Genomic DNA, 19886 nt, shown 5'->3' with positions numbered 1-19886 from the left:
ACATGAACACAGTTAAATTTCTAGGTGAACAGAACCAGACACATGAATTCCCTGGCTATTTTAGCATTCAAAGGGAATTAATTCTAAACTACATGGAAATTGCATATGGCCAAATTTGAGTACTTGAATGTGTAACTTGGGTATATACACAAACATACACAGTGGTCCTTCTGAATTCTGCTGTAAAAAGGGAGGGAGGACAAAAAAACCTCAATGTCACAAAAAACAAAATTCACTTAAAATGTTAAAAGGGAGGGAGAGTGATGCTGTAGTCTGACATTCAGATATACACTGATGTACTAAAATACGCTTCACCTCTACTGACAACCCAATTACAAGTTTTCGGTTTAACAGTACTAAATCTGTGTTCTAACTTGAAACAGTTTAGGAAGCAGACGGAACAAATAATGTGTTTCTCAGATCAAGCACAGAGATCTGAAATGCAAAACCTAATAAAGGAAAAGTGTGATCAAACTAAAGAAAAGTCTCATACTAGTCTCCAAGTTATTTAAAAAGGGAAAATACTGATTAATACAGAGAGATTAAGTCAGTTTTAATAAATCACCTTAGCTAAAGCGGTTAACAGAGAGCAACGTGAAAATACACACTTAAAGAGAATAAATTCACAGGAAAAGAGTGCTATTTTAAAGGTGTGCTTAGAGCATTATAACAAAAAGGCACTAAACAAAGCAAACTGTAGCTTGATTAAAAATCCTTAGCAGCACATAGTAATCCTGAGATATTACACCATAAGGAAACTGCCAAGTTTTACTTTTTACTTACCTAGATGAAGCCATGTGTGTGTGCGTGTGCATATGCGTGTGTGTGTGTCTCTGAAGGTGACGTTAGAAGCAGGGGATGGTTGGAGAAATGAGTGAGAGGAATACCCAGAAACCTGGGATGGGTTTATTAACATTTCTGCTTATGTCATGCATGCCCTTAGTCTAATTTCTTTACATTAGATGTTCCTTATCATACAGTTCTCTACAAAACTCTGCAGTCTTCCTAAGGGTTCAAAACATTTTAGGATTCTAAAATGATCCCCTTATCCAGACTGAGAACCTGGTTTGGCACAGCAAGGAGAAATGAACAGGTGTCAGAAAGTATCTGTGACTGTTAAAATCCATGGAAACTCTGTGCTCCCCACCCAACCACCCCCACCACCATGTTGGCTCTGCATGCTGACCAGGAGGAAGTGATCCCACAGCTCTGTCTTTGTTCAACCCGTGCTCACGAGGCTTTATGTCAGGTGTGTTGTAAAATTAACTTTGCCTAGAAATAGTCTCTCTTCTCTTTCTTTAGGTTAGATTCAGTGTCACGTTAAACAGAAATTACACACTCTTGAATTTACTAACATTGTGATTATTATCTATGATTAATAATTTCCATTAGGCAAAGTTATATGTTTCCTTTCTATGGGAAGGTTTTTAAGTTTTAGTATCCTTCTTGTATAAAACCACCCAACAAATTACCATTTCTGGGACAATAAAAAGATAGTATCGAGACCAAGGATCTCTATGACAAGATCGAATTTAAAAGAATAGTGGTAAAAGCATCAAATCTTATCTACACAGAGTTATTTTTAAATAACAGAACATGAGATAGCATCCTTTTCCAAGAAAACAGGGTTTATAAAACAGAAATTATCAATCCTCCCCCCACCAACTCTTCTCTTAAATCTTCCCATAATACCAAAAAATAGGTATCTACTTGCTGTATACATGTAATATAACATATGTATTATTAAATCAGTCTAGTAACTATATTCCATTTTACAATAGGCACCAAGTCTTCTGCATGTAATTAACAAAGACGGAAGTTTTATTGAGGAGGAGGACAGAATGAAATAAAGAAAGGAAATGTGGAGGAGGAGGGGAGAGGGGGCCAATAAGGCAACACTTCATGAGGAGAGGGACCTAAAAGGTTCTAAACATGACTTGGGAAAGGGGAGCAATGGAGAAAAAAGAGAAGAACTTTAACACTTGCTTACATTCTAAATTCTTTAAATAGACATTTTGAGAATAGAGGCTAGTAACTAATTCACAGATCAACATGAAGTTATTGTTATCTAAAATATAGAAATCCTTGTCAGGGTGATTGCTGAGACTATCGATTATGTTTCTGTCCAGGATTGCTTCCTTGCTATTCTCCTCTGAAATGAGACATGAACTTGGAAATTTCCTGATATCCCAGGAACAGGATTTTGTTAGTATAGAACAGAGGAAAGAACATAGGCAAATCCAACAAGCCCACCTATGTGGTGATCAGGTAAGATAATTAACCTTTCTGAGCTTCAGTTTCCTTGTCGGTAAAGCACAGAGCCTGCAAAAAGTAGACAGGCTATATTTGGGAGTTAACTATGAGTATTAAATAAGCGTAACTTCTTGTTTATAAACAAAAGTTTCAGAGTATGTTTCTGACAGTTGCAAGTGATAGATATATTTCAACATTTAACCTTTAAAATTTTTTCAAGCACAAGTAGAATTAGATAATTGAACAAGAAATATAGACTAATAAAGTAAAATACTGACTGCAAACTCTCTCGTAAAGCATATTACCCACCATTTTCATTATAACTTCTTTGATTTCTTTAATTATAATTTTACAACAAGCAACAGCCCAGAATCTTGTGGTATTAGCAAGAAGGCTCTTTCAAACTGAAAGGCACAGAAGCTAACAGCTGTCAGGGTCTAGAGTCACGCCAACCTGGGTTCCTGCCCTGAGCCTACCAATTTCCTATGCTGTGTGATCTGGGGCAAGAGAAACTCATGTTCTCGTCCATAAAACAGAAGTAATAAGAGTGGCCACAATAAAGGTCCAGGCCCTGGGTGGCAAAATAATCACTGTACGGCTATTTACCCATAAAGCCCAAAGACATTTAATGGGATTTGCCCAAGGCAGCAAGCTGGTGATTGAACACAAATCTCTTGCCTTCCTAGTCCAAACACAGACTGTAACGCACTTGCCTGTCTCCCCAGAAGAGAGCTCCATCTTTCCCTCTCACAATCCACACATGGGGAGAGGATCAGCTTTGCCATCTGAGAGAGTCCATTCATAGCCTTGGAAGCAGATGCAACATTTGATCCCATGTGACTTCTTAGAACCAGAATTTATTCATTTCAAATTCTCAAGCGGATCAGTTATTTTGGTTGGGGTTTAAATGGCCTAAGTCTCTATGTCCTTAGAACAAAGACCCTGTTAGACAGGCACTATCTCTGAGAGGCAGGTGATAGGGGCTGTAGGTCAAAGGAAGAGTTGTTGACAATGAGGTAAGAACCAAAGACGGGCCCCCTGCTGGATCCCTCTTTATTGATCTTTTGAGAGATCTTGAACATGCAACACATTAGAGCTGGGACAGATGTGAAAACATCGGGACTGTGTTCCTTTTTTTTTAATGAAGAAATAAAAATGCCTTTGATTGCAGAAACCGAACTTCAGTCCTGAGAAAGAGCCCAGCTTGAGGAGCAAGAACATCCTCAGTTCAGTTTTTGCCTCTATCATGGACCTAAGCAAGTGAGTCCGTAGCGCTTTTATTTCACCATCAGTTTTCAATAGATGAAGCCAGGGTGCCTGCTGAATCCCTTTCCTAACAGCCTGCTGCACAGCAATTCACAAGTTTGCAAGACCAAGACAAACTGTCGTAAGGTAGGGAGTGCAGATTCTGTCTTCAATTATTATCTGTATCTAAGATAGAAAGATGTCATCAAACAGAGCCCTATTTTCCCCAAAAAGATGGGAAAAGGCAAAGAGTCACTTTAGAGTAAAAATACTTAAAGTATTTTAGGCGGTCACGATAATTCTATCTCTCTCAATAAAACAGCAACCCGTAATGGAAAGGCATAGTGGTTTACATTTTCATGTGTATATGTATGTGTGTGTGTGTGTGTGTGTGTGTGTGTCTGTGTGTGTCTGTGTGTGTGTGTGTGTGTCTGTGTGTGTGTGTGTGTGTGTTTGATAAGATTCTTGGCAATTAGTGAGACAGGTATGGTGGGGGTTATTTCCAACATACCCATTTAACTGATGGGAAAACCAAAGCCCAGTATATAAAAATTTGCCTAAGTTCACACAGTAAGAAAATAAGTGTGTTGAAAGCAAGAAGCCACAGATTTCGACTCAAATTCTACTCTGTCAATATCCTAAAGGAATACAATTTGAAGAGCTAAATATAAATGTATAATTTAAAGTGTATAAAAGGATGCTTTATCATTTCTTATTGATGCCTGGATGGCCAGGGTCCTGATGAGTAACGATAAAGGTAGAGAAGATGATTAAGAATCCCTTTAGTCTTTTCCTGCCCCCTGCCTACTTACCCATCCCAGTTAACGACAGTACTTAAAAATCTGTAATGCAAATGTAAAGCCACTAAAGTAACCTATGGTTAAAAACTTCCTTTGCTTTATAAAAAGACTTCTATTGTAATATGAATTGTCCCTGGTACCTGTCTAATAGGGCCCACTGTTATGCAATCTGTAGGACAGGCTTGGAGGTCTTCCACAAAACAGCATACTTCCCCTACTCATTTATCTTGGCAGAGGTGGGGCAAGAAAGCTGTGGCAAGACAGAAGAGAGGCATTAATTCTGCCTTTGTCTTCAGACTTGCAGCCAAGGAGTCCTGAATAAACAGCTCTCACCTGAATAACCACAGCTAAAAGAGGGGCTGCAATTTCCGAGGCTGTTTGGTTTAATGTGAATGACAACTGACTGAGTCTGGGGGACCAGATGATGCCGCAGCAGGTCTGGGGGCCAGCACCACCAATGTACATTCAGGACAGGAGAGGCCCTGGCAGGCAGGACCTGTGGCCAAATCCAAATCCCTGCTTCTCACACTGCAGGTCAGGTCACCAGCATCAGTGCATGGCGAAATCATTTTAGTCGCACTCAACAGTTTGTGCTTTTGTGAAATGGAACAGAACAGAAAAAATGCATGGCACGTGATAAGAATAGATACTATTTCGTGTATACGTATATGCACATATATGGTCAAAAAGGCTTAAAAGCCATTATTCCAAAGGGAGAAGCCACGATCTGCTTCTATTCCTGATAGCCACACTGTAAAGCAGACAACATACTGCTAGATCCTCCAGTTTTTTTTTCAGTAGAAGCCAGAGTTCTGAACTGTTACATGAAATCTCCCCAATTTTTAAACGAAAGTTCGAACTGTTTAAAACAGTATACCGGCCGAACCAAACCTATCTGAAGGCTGGACCTGACTTCTTGATCTCTGGCTTCCAAGAAATCCGTACCTAGGTACCGTAAGTGAGGCAGCAGAACCCATCTTAAGAAAGCACGTGAGCAGAGCGTTTCTGTTCAATGTCCCTGGGAGACTGTATGCAGAGGCACTCCCAGAAGACATCTGCTACGGCAATACCAGCACTGGAAGAAAAGAATGCATGATCAGGTGAGGGAGGAAGCACCTGGCCTTGGTGACAGCGAAGTGACTGGGCAAAGAAACAAAAGAGCAGTGAGCTTAGCAGTTTCTGTAAGCCATCCTCTAGCTGAGTTAGGTGACAGCATGGAGCCCTCAGACTGCCATAAGCTCTGACTTCCCCTTCAAAAGTAGATACAAAAGACAAGACTGATCAGCTGGATAGATAGCTCTTCTTTCTCGAGGTGTGAAAAAGAAAGAAACCAAAGAACGCCATCATCAACAACAAGGTCACACTGTACAGCACAGGGAACTAAACTCAGTATCTTGTAATAAGCTGTATTGAAAAAGAAAATGAAAAGGAATGCACACACACACGCACACAGATATGGATGACTGAATCACTATGCTGTACACCAGAAACTTAACATTGTGAAACGACAATGCCTCAATTAAAAAAAAAATTTTCTTTAAAGAGCACCATCATTAGCAGTCACATTTGAGTGCTTCAGCAGTAAGGGCTCTGCCTGCCCATAAACAAGGACCATCTTCAGTTACCCTGGAATTCCACGGAGCAGGTCCAGGGGAATGAACTGGGGCTTGGCAGTGAAGGGGCCATTCAGGTGGCTCCCCTTCTGCCACCTGGCTGTACAGAACTGGGACTGACGTGGTCAAGGACCTTCAGAGCTCTGGACGGATACAGAAGGGGCTCAGCCTTGGAGGTTGGTAGGACTGAGCTGAGGTTTCTTCAACCTCCCCCTCCCAGGGAAAAAGACACACAAAAACCAGGGACTGCTACCCACCCACAGTCCCCTCTGCCTTTTGAAAAAACACTTGGAGTCTTCCATGCAAACGTGTGGGCCCCCAGCCTGAGAGCTGGTCTTGCATCAAACAGAAAGCACGGCCAGACGCCAGCGCCAGACCCAGCTGTTCCCCAAGCTCGTGGTGCAGGTGTGAGATCATCTCCATGAACCTCACCTGCCTGCAGTTTGTCACCTCAATGTCATTACCACAGGCAGAGATGCAGTTGGGGCTTTTGTTTTACTTCACACCAGGGGGAAGTCATTTTTGGAATTTTTCATCTTAAATAGATTTTTCTTAAATGTATGTGACACATATTCCTCACAGGACTTAATAAAATAGATATTTCTCATGCCTGGAAAGTAAACTACAGCTGCACAGATTGAAACAAAATTTATTTTTTAAAACTAACATATTCCGCTTGGAACTAACATTCAAAACACATATTTAACTATCATTTCTGAAAAAGTTCAGAACCAGCAAAAATAGAACTCTCTTAGCAAGAGGCTTTTAATTAATATAATGCTAATTAACAGGACAAAGACAATACTAACAAAATAACACATTTACTAATATATCCTGGTATCTCTTTTTATCTACAAGGAAAAGAATACAATTTCAAAATGGGGAAAATTCCTATAGCTCTTTTCTTCACATCTAATTACCATCAGGGAAGTAAGCAGGAAAGCCATTATTTTCAGATCCTTAAAAACCTGAGTCTGACATTGTAAGAAAGGGAAGAAGTGCTAATTGTTACTATAAAGCTTCTATAGTTGCTTTAAAATGACTCCTTACAAACACAAATAAATAATCCCACTGAATTCCAAGAGCTTAAGCTGAACTGGATAAAGGGAGCTATTCTTGTACGTCACTTCAATGCAAAGAACATAGGTGCTTTCACTTGGCTGTGTTTTTTTATAGATCAAATGTATTCCCCAACCAGAAAGTGTCCAGCAGAAATAATAGTAATGGGAATGGGGTTTTCATGACATTCTCAGGTGACTTCCAAGACCTCCTTGTCACAATCAAGACCGTTACAATGGCAACAGGAAACGAACCTCTGGGACTGCACAGCCTCCCCAGACAGGGTGTACTAAAAGGATTTGGCTTGTCTCGCTCCTCTTGATTATGCAATATATGCTAGAAGCGGAAGAATGGTGACACGGACCACTGGGCTGTGGACAATGTTTTCTGGTCCCACTTGTTTCATCTCCTCATTTATGATTTTGTGTGCTGCCCTGACATTTGCAGTTAGATGACGGTGGACGTAACACCAGGCAAGAGCAAAGAGACACGTTCAGCCTTGTCTATAAGGTGAAGAACGCAGGGAACTACACACTGAGGTTCTCGCTGGGCCGGCATGTCAGCACACACGTGTACACACACGTACGTACGTACGTACGTACACACACACACACACACACACAGCTATACACAGGCCCCTCATGTGTCTTTACCCGCACAGATGTATAAACATGCCTGGCTTCGCACAATAAAAATCTTCCTTGAAGTTGTGATCAATATTTTGCAACTCAAATATTCAAAGGCCCTAGAGAAGCTTACGGTTTAAAAGAAATTTATTGTGACTCTTTTCATAAACCAGTATTTGTTAATATAAATAATAACCCCTAGCCTGTCCAAGTTTGGATTTACATATTCAGAAACAGCATGCAAACCCAAACGCAGAGATGACAGCTAAACCACCTTGGGATGCATCCTTCTCTTGTAACATTTTACCTTGTGGGTAAGTAGGTAACCGTGACTTCAAATGGTGATATTTGAAATAAGAGGTATCACCTAGACATTGTTCAAACAAGAAAAATACCTTAAAGATCCTTATTTGAAACAGAAGCAGGGAAACTCAACATAATGTGCCAACTGCCACACCCATAGAACATTTAGGGGGCCCCTCCACATTATAGCGGTTTTAACCTCTCAAAGACCTACCAAGATAAATAAACCACTTCTGTCCTTGGGGACTGGCAAGTGCCTTTCCATTCCCTGTTAGTTCTAAGGCACTCAGACAATGCTATTCACTGCACCTTATGATCTCAAGCGAAACCAGCGCTTCAAATGATTATCTCTATCTAGATTACCATACCTCCATCCCATAGTATAAATATTCAGAGCAAAGAACAAGCTATCATGAAAAACTATTATGGGGAAGTGAGACCCCAAGAAATTACTGAATGCATAACCAGCAAGATTTACACATTGCTTGACCAATTTCCTAAAAGAGAATGCTCAAATCACACTCTTACATTACCCTTAGAAGGACAGTCCAGTTATGAACCCATGATGGCTAAAGCAAACAGCAAATTCACTGCCAAAAGACAGCACAACACTAAGCATGGGATATGTGAAAACCAAGTGATTAAGCGATGTGCATTTTATAAAATCATTTGAAGTAACACACTTAAAGTAGTTTGAAGGTTTTTCAACTATTATCAGCAGTTCAGAGTAATGGTGTTTCATTATTACAGAGCAGCAGAATTCATCGAAGCCGAAGGCTACTTGGAATTAACATAACTAAATATTTCAAAATACTTTTAAAGTCTTTGTGCTCTTTTTAAAAATGTTATCTCTTAAATTCACTTCCTTAATGGAAAACAAACTCATTCTTTCTGAACCAAAAGAAAAGAAAATCCTTAATTTTTCTAATTTATATTTTTCAACAGGCTTCTACTTTTTATTATTATAAATGGGTTTCCACCTACGATGACTAAATGTTGCTTCCTCCTCGTAATAAGGGGAAACCATAAGGTAGCAACAGAGGGAATTCTGTATCTCCCAAGAAAGCAAGAAGATCGAGTTAGCAACTCAGAGCACATGGCTCTGAAGTAGCCTAGTCAAGTCTTCCTTGACTTGAGGTCAGAAGCTGCTCACTCCTTTGCTCCCTCATTTGACATAAGCTTTATTTTACCCATTAACACCTTTCTTTTCTAATTTTCCTTACCCAGAATCATTGAATTCAAGAAGTTAAGGGGAAAAAGTAAGGGGAAAGGAGGGGAGTACGTGGATGCCATCACCACAGGAAAAAATAATAGTAAAAATAAAGATACTCTAACAAAACAGTGTTACAACAGTGCGGTACAACAGACATATGTGAGCCACACATGTAATTCAAAATTTTCTAGTAGCCACATTAAGCTCTTTTTGAAGATAAGATTAATTTTTTTGGATGAAGGTAGTCAAAAGGTACAGACTCCCAATTACAAGATAAATAAGTACTAGGGATCTAATGTACAGCTTGATAAATATAATTAACATTTCCATACGTTATATATGAAAGTTGTTAAGAGAGTAAATCCTAAGAGTTCTTATCACAAGCCAAAAATTGTTTTTTCTATTTCTGTAATTTGGTATCTCTATGAGATGATGGTTGCTCACTAATCTTATTGTGATAATCATTTCATGATGTATGTAAGTGAAATCATTATGCTGTATACCTTAAACTTATACACTGATATATGTTGATTATACCTCAGTAAAACTGGGGGCAGCACAGGGAACTGTATTCAGTATCTTGTAATAGTCTTTAATGATAATGAATAGATATATATGTATATATGTATATGCATGACTGGGACACTTTGCTGTACACCAGAAGTTGACAAATTGTAACTGACTACACTTTCCTTAAAAAAAAAAAAGGGGGCAAAAGATGAGATTTTAATATAATTTACTTAACTCAAATTATTCAAAATAGTATCATTTCAACATGAAATAAATATAAAAAATTGAGATATTTAGCTTTATATTTTTTACACCGAGGTTCCAAATTCCAGTGTGTGTTATACACTTACAGTTCATCTCAACTTGGACCAGCCACAGTTCAAGTGCTCAAGAGCCACGTATGGCTGGTGGCTTCTGAACTGGATGGTGCAGGCTTGCGAGCTGCCAGGTGCTGTTCTAAATGCTTTAAATGTAGAGACTCATTTTACCCTCACAACAATCCTACAAGGTAAACACTGCCATTACTCTCATTTTATAGATGAAGAACTTACAGAGCAGAGACCCCAAAAATCACATGCCAGTAGGTAACAGAGGATAAAGTCAAACTACAGCCAACTGGCTACAACTACCATATTATTTATTAAAAGCCTACAGGGAGTTTGACAGACACAGAGCTGCATATCTAAATAAATTCTCTGATGTGCTCCTCAGAACAACCCTAGAAGGTAAGTATTACTATCCCAATTTTATACACTGCTGCATCTTTAATAGAAGACACAGAGTAGGGACAGCATGACTTCACAAAGTAACACACAGTGGAAGATAGCAAGGGTGACCCTAAAAGAACATTCAGTCTAGTAAAACAATATAAAACCATTACAAAGGTTACTACACTACAAGGTATAATGAACTAAAAGAGAGGGGCAAAGGAGATTTAAAGGGAAAAACCTTAGCCCATTAAGAGAATAGACAAGGCCTTCATGGAAGAGGTAACATTTAAAAAGGACTTAATTAGGAGTCTAGAATAAACACTCCAAGAGCAAAAATAAGAGAGTGGAAGAAAGTAGTTCTACAAGAGTGTTAAAGGGCGGGCTAAAATAGTTAAAAACTGGCTGGAATGTAGAGTACATGTAGGAAAAGCAATTGTCAGATGTGGTATTGAAATTGTCCAACAGCCACGGCAAGGGAACAACTCAAACTCTGTGCAAAGTTTGAGGAGTCTGAGTTAGCATGATTAAAGCTGACCCTTAGGTAAAATCAGTCTAGCAACACTGGGCAGGGTGGACAGCAACAGGAGAGCCTAGATATGGAAGGCTGGCAAGGATGCTGTTACAAAAAACCTAGGCAGGCAACTGCCATGGTCACAAGTCCCTTTTAAAATGGGAAGTAAGGATGTGGATTTGTGGCTGCAGAACCCTTAAGGTCTGGGATCTAAAGTTAGGTCAAAGCTGATGGGGTTTCAGCCTTTGGTGACGAGCAGAGTGGTGGAACCATTAACAGAAACTCTGGATATAACATACTCCAACCAGTAGGCTAGTTAATCATAGTAAGTAGAATTTTTTATTCCCACTCCCTTTTTTTCCCCAGCCTCAACTTCCTGCTGTATCTGTGCTTCCCACATCATGATTTATACTACTATCTACTGGCCTTATAAATGGCTCTTATTTTAAATTAAAGAACTCCTTTCCTATCAAGCAAATCATTAGTGGCTAGCAGAAAACAGCAAAGGGCATTATCTTTCAAATTAGAATAACTCTATACCTCCAAGTTCTTCAACTCAAAGACGGAAGAATTTCAGATTTGTAGCACAGCTGAATAATGCTCTGTAAGGGCTTAACAAACAGCCATGCCTAAAATATTGGCCTTTTGCTTGAAGTTCTTAATGTTTTCAAGGACAAGTTAAAGACGATTTCCCTACAATCTACTTCTCTTTGCATTTATTTATTATTTTTCATGTTTAATTAAGAAACACTTCCACTTTAAGCAAATACTTCCCTTTTTTTCCCTTTAATTACCTGACAAACGGTAGTAGAGCTGCATAAATTCTGCCTGAGGTTAAAGCTGGAGTAGAGCCTAATCACCAGCTTGAGACATTGTTCTGGCCAAGTAAAGCAGAACACATTTATCCCCCGTGTTTGAACAATACTTAGGCACTTCCGTTAAGACCTCCTTTTACCCAATGTTGATTCTGATTAACCCCCTTTCCTAATTTGTGCGGGAAGTCTGGGCATTCTTCACACCACCACCGCAGGATTAAGAAAATGAACCTCAGTGCAGAGGTTCAGGTATGCACAGCCTCTTCAGTAGAAAACATGCACACATATGCCAGTCCTACCCCGTTAAATGCCAGCTTGGGCAGCCTTCCCTTGATTCAACTGATTTTGTTCTAGACACACCTTCAGATGTTTCTACTGTTTCCCAGAAAGGTATTCAAAATACAGTAATGAGAGGTGGTAGAAAAGTCAGGGGAAAAAATACAGGTAAAACAAATGTCAAAAATAAGTATTATGCAATTAAGGATAAAGACTGTAAGCATAAGCTAAGAAAAATTAAGAAATTAATGGCACTTACATAAAACTATGAATCTCAAGGCCAAAGAGACACACACACAGGTAATGCGCCCGTACTTCTTTCTGTTCTTAAGAGGCCCCACTCCAAAGTCTCAGTCTCAAGTATGTCGTCTTACATGTGTGGTCTAAAGATGCTCAAAGCACTTTTCTTATCCTACAGTTCAATCTAGTAATAAAAGTATGGTGCTCTGGAAGACTGAATTCAGAGCAGCTGGGAAGTTTCACTGGAATCAAATGATCTCATCTGCCAACCATCCAGGACTCCCCAAAGTTTGGAAGTGCTCTGGTGTCACTGGCAATCTCTCCAGCAACTGACAAGGGAAGTGGAGAGGGTGGGGAAGCAGCTACCTTTCCATTTAGGGAAATCTTCCTGCATTCCAGTCCACTTTTCCAACTAAGATATAGAAACCACATAGGCAGAGCAGCTGATTCCAACTAAAAAGTCTGTTTTTCACATGGGTACTTGGAAGGGCTCTCAAGGAAGCCTCTACTCAGGTAATCATTTGTAGACACACGAAACAGACTGGTGTGCATGAAACAAGAGGTCCTAGAGACTCTGGCTACCTGACTCATTAGTGCTCAACTCTCTTTGGAAGCAACCAGCTGCCACTGGAGGACAACTTCCAAAAACTTTAGAGGCAGTGATGACAATGATGATAATGATGATGAAGACAGTAATGGCAGGAACCATTCTTGTGGAGCTAAAGATGTCTGGAAAGTACAAGGCCTTGAAGTTAGAAAGATCCTAATTCAAATTCAAACACTTCGAGCAACTCATCTAAACATTCTGAGTTCCCATTTCTTCATCCAAAAAATGAGAAGAGTGAAGAGGTATAAACCCAGAGAGCTGCTGTGGAAATAAATTCAGCAGTGCTGACGGAAACACCTGGCACACAGAAAGTGGTTCACAAATATTCGTTCATTACCCTCCCCTCCAGAGTACAGTTCATGGTGCCTTAAACAAATCAGGGAGAACTGACTGTTCTCCTCCCCAACAGGAGGAGACCTAGGATTTATAGCTTTTGTTCCCGTGGAGGCTTATATTCGCTCGACAAACGCTTATTGAGGACTCACTGTGTGCCAGGCTCTGTTCTGGGCATTTGGAATCTATATGCTTTAATTTAGACCTTGATGGAATTTGATTTACTTCTATTTTTTAAGGTCTGGGACTAAAAGCACAAATTCCTCAAAAAATAAACCAGTACTGAATTAACATTCATTTTTAAGATCATGACAACAGTTTGTCTGCTTCATTGTTTTGATGCAAGCATGATTCATATTTATTACTTGTGCTATTCATCTGATGTCAACCTAAATGTAACCCCAAAATAGGCAAAGTTGCAGGAGACTGGGTCCTGAAAAAAGGACCAAAATTAATACAGTGTGAAATCACCAGCAGAAATGGTAAGCATACAAGTATAATACGAAAAAAAAAAATGTAAGTTCAGAAAAGAAGGAGGGCAAGAGAGAGCCAAAGTGGAAGCGGAAGACAGCACTGAAAGAACCCACAAGGAGCTGTGTGAGCTTGGGTACCACTGGAGATCATGATTTCTAACAAATGATTAAAATGCGATGGCCATCATTATGGTGATGTTACTACGGTGACACTACACCCTGGGACTCAGTTTTCTCAATCAGCAGAGATGTTCTGACTAGATCTGCGATTTTTAAGGGAGGGGAGTTTCCAATGTTTTAACTCATTAAAAAGGATGAGACATTTTTTAAAAAAGGTTAAGAAGTACCTGGCTAGAGGATACCGCAGACGACTTCCACTTCTAACATCCTATCATGACGATATACTCTGGCTTCACTTGACCTCAGAGCCTTGGCAACAGAAAAAGAAAGCACCTTAATCACTTGTCCCCAACAAAAAACCAAATTCAAATATTTTAACAAAAACAAATGAACAAAAAGAGGGTCGTCACAAGGATCAATGAGAAAAAGGTGTCAAGGATTAAGAAGTGACATTAACTCAACCCTCTGTCCCTGTGTTTTTTAAATTTTATAAGCTACCGGTACAATAAATCCTCAAGGGAAAAAAGCAAATAATTAAGCAGAGATGACATTTGTTAGATTTCACAGTCAATATAATAGTATGACATATAGTGCATGCATTTCTCTTTAAAAAAAAAATACTAGTTAGAAATATGTGTCCCAGTTTTTAATAAACTCTGCCAGAGCAGCAGAAATGATGCCCTGCCTACTAGAAAAGAGTCCAAAAGTGTCAGCGAGTACAAACGGAATCATTGACGAGAGGATGCAGTCCAAGCCAATATCCACCGAAACTCAAGGATTACATACATGGTATTAAGGCTACCCATATGTTGCAAACCAGTGGGTATCCGTATCGGGCACTCGGCAAATATCACCTCATTTTATTTCTACAACTCCTTGAGATATATATATCTCCATCCTTAAAATGGCAATAATAAAGTCCAGAGAAGTCACATTTCTAGGAAGTCAAAGACCCAAAATTCAAATGATAGGTTTACTTGGCTCCACGCCCCTGCTTTCTAACTAAGCCTCTACCCTCATTAAAAGCCACCAAAAAAAAATGGCACTTCCCAGGCGGGAAACAATTTTCAGAGCATGTTATTTTGCTCCACACTGATGACTGCCTGCATACTAGGCTCAGGGAGGTCACTATAATCACGTGGACCTAGATGAGAACTATTTTTCATAAATACAGACTATACCTACAACAGGTATTTTTTAAAGTGGACAAAACAGCTACTCACATAACTAAAATGGCCCCAAGTATATAAAGGGATGAAAACTGCAGTGAGGTAGTACTCAGCTGATGAACCCAAAAACCAAACCGCAGTGGGTGCACTAGAGCCATGAGCAGTGAAAAGGGTTTCAGTAGAAAATGTGCTGATACTCTGAGTCATAAACAGCAAGAGGGTCTTCAGGCCTCAGAAATTTCAAGTTTACCTTTATATTCTAGATCCTGTTGGCAGGGGGCAGGGAGCAGTGGCTACAGATATTTGTTTGCCTTAATAACTTAATAATACTTACCTTTAATCCAGCAGAGAGAAAACAGTTTTTTAAAAAATTTCCAATGTAAGGTAATAATCCAAAAGCTATGGGCTTCTTAAATGATAATGACTTCTCTTTTCTGTGGCTTGTGTATGAATATAAAGCATGCCCTGGCAGTATCTTTTAGCTACCTCCACAAGAGCAGCAGAGCAGATAAACATCAAGGGCTTATAGTGGATTGGGCTAAAACAGTAGTAGATGCAAGGAGTTTAGGAAACAGCATTATGACTAAGAAGAACCTCCAAATCCCAGGCAAGGTATTCACTGCCAGCTCTGCAACAAAGTTACAGAATAAACAAGCTGAGGCCAGTTTTAACTTCATCTCTACTTCCATTGTCTCAAAAATGGGAATTATAATTTAAATTAATGTAAAGACAATACAAAATGTAAAGTGTTACCACTACATTAAATAAAGCATGCTTTGAAGAAACTCTAGAGATACACAAAAGAAAATCAACAACCAAAGTCACCTAGAGTGTTTCCGTATGGTCTCATAAATGAAAATTAATTTACATCACTAAAGTTATAAACTATATTACTCCTTTATTCATGAGTCATTTACATCCTTCCAAGGAAGGATATAAGTAGAAGAATGTATTAAAAATATGCATAAACATACATGCCCTACACTTAAAGCAAAATTCCACAACTTTCCCAAAGTTAACAACTGCATACTGATAAATGAGGTGGGTGTTTGACCAAATAAGCATCAAATACAACTCTCCCCAAATAAGAGTATTTACTGTAACAGGCCTAAAAACAGTAAGATTTCCCAACTTTGATTTATGAATCTTTTACTTCAAAAAAGCAGTTCTGAGATATTTAGACTACACTGAGAGATTCCTTGGGTATGTGTAAACATACAGATGCAGTGGTGGTGAAGTGAAAGTGTTAGGTTTTTTTTACTCAAATAAACTTAAAAAAGAAAACAGAAGAGTATTAAAATGTAGTTAAGTTCTCAGACATGTATTTTCAACTTAAATCATTGTATTTTCCTCCGACTGTCTTTCCAGTTCTCAGTAGTGACTAAAATAAACAAAGGAAAACACACAGGGAAGTTACATTTCTGAGACACAAACATAATGAGGTATTATGAATATAATATGCAAATGCAACTTTTACAAAGCAACATACTCAGCATCTAACCATTCCAAAAATATTCATAGTCCCATTTAAAGTTCACGCCAACTTCCTCTCTAAATGATAATACTAGTAATTATCAAGTACTGTGCCTGCCCCTACTACATGTCAGGCTCCAGACTTGGTTTTATATTCTAATATGATCTTATTTTATCCTCAAAAAAACAAAATAGGTCTAAATATCATTTTTGAAAAGAAGAAAATAAGATACAAAAGTTAAGTAACTTGCCCATGGTCATGGACCAGTGACCCAAAACCAAGTGAGTCTAAATGCAAAAGCTATGCTTTTTAGTTCCCAGTGGTATTTAAAGTGGGGCTAGTATAGCAATATATGGAGAACTAGGTAGTTTGCTACTGCATAGCTTTCAGGGAGAGATTTTAAAGAGAGATATGGCGAGGGATGGCACTCCATTAAGACCTTGCTGGGAAACCGCCCGAAGCTTATCTGAAGGCTGATTTCTCGAACCAAGGAACATTTTAAAAACACCAAAGCTGTTGTCCTTGACTCAAACGTGTCAGAGGAGATAAAGCAAATTCATATCAAAAAAATTTTTTGAAAAACTACTATGTATGACAGGTAGGTAAAAAAGGACTCGCATGATGTCAGGTTAACTGGAAACATTCTAGCTGAAACTGACTCAGAAATTAATATATTCCATTTTGCAGAACATGGAAAAGCTAATCGAACATTCTAACATCAAAACTATCAGCAAATTCAAATATACCCATTTTAAGCCAAGGAAAATTACAGAAGCCCTGAATACAAAAAGAGCTATGAATTTAACTTAATATTAATTAGGACATGCTCCTTTTCCAAAGACTTAACTGGTCAAGAAGTTTCAAGAAGTCTTAAGTGATTTCACCTTGTCGATGGAAGTCCTCCTCCACCCAGTGATTAAAATCCTCTCCTCCACATTGTCAACTGGATCTTCTCCATACTAGGAAACTGAGAAACTGAGATAAGTTTCCTGAAGGAGAACCAGCTATTTTTATTTTGGTGTTTTATGTATAAAGTACCATATTAAAGAATTTACTAAAAAGCAAACACTTACTTAGTACTTACTGAATTCTGATCGGTGACTTCCCTAACCAACAAATTATTTTCCTAAAATAGCAGTAGAAAAGGCTGTTATGTCAAAATACACTGTATATCAAATAGTTCTATGATGGCATAAAAGCATTAAGTGGAATTTTTATCTCAAGGGAAACAAATTTAAAGTCCACACAGGAACAATTTTGACTGCCTTGATTTCAGTAAGTACAATACCATTCAATGCACAGAAACTGTTTGGTTTTTGAACAGTCACCTGAGTGATCTTTGACTAACAGGGAAGATGAACTGTGAAGGAGAGAAAGCTTAGGCAGTAACTTCAAATTCTGCCCAAAAAGAACATTCACTGACTTCTCTAAAGGCCTTTATTCTCTCTCTATGGAGGTGCTTCAGAAATTTCATTCAAACCCCTAACAGTTTCTAGCAAATTATATTAGAATTGTGACCTTATAAAATGCCTACAGATAATTCTAATTAATCTCAGATTGTAGAATGGATTAAATGAATGCATTTTGTAGCTCTCTGCATAGATTACACATGTCCATTAACTGTTCATGAGCATCTTAAGAATAATTCCTGGAAAATCTACAAAGGTACCTAATAGTTCAGAGCGGTAAGAAACTTCTGACAACATTCTTTGGGAATCAGTAACACAGACAGGCTCTAACTGCTATCTTTGTGGAGGTACTGTATTGAGGGACAGCATTTATTGTCCCCCTTTCCATGACATGTGTAATTGAGAGGTTTGGGGGTTTTTTTAAACTTAAAAAACAATCATTTTATGACATGACAGTGCCAAAAGAAACTACAATCTTAATGGCAGAAATTTAAGACTCAAAACTGATGGAAATTCAAAGACCCCTTCGGTAGCTCTGGATATAGCTTGCTAGTGTCTTTCTTTTGGCCATGTGTGTGACACTCTTTCAAGTAACAAATACTACAAGAAGATAAAGGAAGGGTCCTCCATCACCTCCTGGGCCTGTTCTCCTCGACTGTTACCTCCATGATAAGCTAAGGTGCTCAGAGGTGTCTGCCAAGTCCCAATGCTCCAGCAGGAGCATTGACTGAGAGGCCCTCAGGCACTGCAAACCAACGCTGTCACTTCTAGTCACTGCTCAGCCCAGCTAATGCCATGCCTGTCATGACAAGCACCAGTCACCTTAAGGCACCACACCTCTGCCTCGACAAGACATACCTTGGAAAGGTATGAGCCACTGAGGGAACTTGTTTCAGGGGTTGCCAAGGGAGGCTAGCCTTGTCTATAAACAGCAGAGAGGCAGCGAAACAGCCCAAAGGCACAGATACAAAAAGGGCTGCTAGCCCTGAGCGCAAATAATTGTCCTACTTCTTGCGCACAGACAGGGGATAAAAACAACACACTGAGATACCGTGTGGCCGGGCAAAAGTGGGTTTGGTTGTCAGCCTAAACCTTCCGTCTGGTGTTAAGATATAGCAGACCACACCCCAGATGTGTTCCTTCAAACAAATCACATCTTTTTCTCTTATCCTTTTTTTTTTCCTTTCTGTAAAGAGAGAGGTGCCTGCCAAAGATACAAATCAGCTGAAGTTGACCTTAAACTAAAACCCTTGTTAACTTACTCTGACAAATGAGTAGGTATGTCATTTCATGCACCCATACCCCAAAGCCACCACTTTTCAGAAATAGCATCTAGAGATGCTGAGCAGAAAATCATTTGTTTACTACTCATCAACCCTAAATGTTGAGGCTGCCCTTAGTCATCAGAAAGCCATTCCATCAGAAAAATGCCATTTATTTCAGTGAAGACAAGTTCTGAAATCCTTGTCTTCCTCCTTATTTTTGACTCAGTGTCTCATCCCACAGTCGGGGTGGGGAAGGGTTCTGCCGCGCTATCATTTGCACCTCATTACACTGGGCTGGAGCTTTGAGAAAGCTGATATTCCCTCTAAATTTTTACAGATGCTTCTAGTTTACCAGTTCATGACTGCACTACTAGAAAAGACTTCCTGCCTCTAAACTGCTTGCTGGCATGTATGCTGAATTTCAAAATCCCTGAAAAAAGTAAACCTTTGTGGAGTTCTCTTAACTTTCTTACTGGGGGAGAGGGGGAGGGTCACTAAAACCACACAGAGCAAAAAAAAAAAAACTTTCTCTGATGCCCTGAGACTCAATCTCTCAGACACACTCCCTTCTAACTATTAACTCTTTATCTTGATTTGGAAACCCCCAACACACACACACACACACACACAAATGTTTATTAACAGAAAGTTACCTGTGGAAGGTGTTTTTCACCCTCAATTATGATGAGGACGTGTCCGGCAAATTGTAGGAATCATGCCATCATTGATGGCCTTCCACCTGAGCTTATGTGTTTCCATCTATTTCGTGTGTCACTGGAAAAACACTTGGGGACAGAGAGAAGGGACACTTTCTAAACTGCTGCCTCCTGCCCCCTTTGTTTAATGACTCCAAGGTTTTTCA

The 19886-nt window shown here is 39.2% G+C and overlaps 1 protein-coding gene across 18 annotated transcripts in view; it reads right to left on the bottom strand.

Moving 5' to 3' along the window:
- BNC2 (basonuclin zinc finger protein 2) overlaps nt 1–19886 on the bottom strand; it is a 410419-nt gene that overhangs the window by 351283 nt on the left and 39250 nt on the right. For 4 of the 18 annotated variants that reach the window (XM_074361530.1, XM_074361532.1, XM_045509903.2 and 1 more), the window contains exon 2: nt 13935–14016. The exons of 13 other annotated variants lie outside the window; for them this stretch is intronic. The gene's annotated coding sequence lies outside the window, so the exon portion shown is untranslated. Of the gene's footprint in view, nt 1–13934; nt 14017–19886 lie in introns of those variants that run through there. One more of the 18 variants, XM_074361533.1, reaches the window with a different exon arrangement.

The sequence above is a fragment of the Camelus bactrianus genome, chromosome 4, assembly GCF_048773025.1.
Source record: "Camelus bactrianus isolate YW-2024 breed Bactrian camel chromosome 4, ASM4877302v1, whole genome shotgun sequence".
NCBI lineage: Eukaryota > Metazoa > Chordata > Mammalia > Artiodactyla > Camelidae > Camelus > Camelus bactrianus.
Note: the sequence above shows the minus strand (reverse complement) of the source record. Positions and strands in the feature narration are given on the sequence as shown.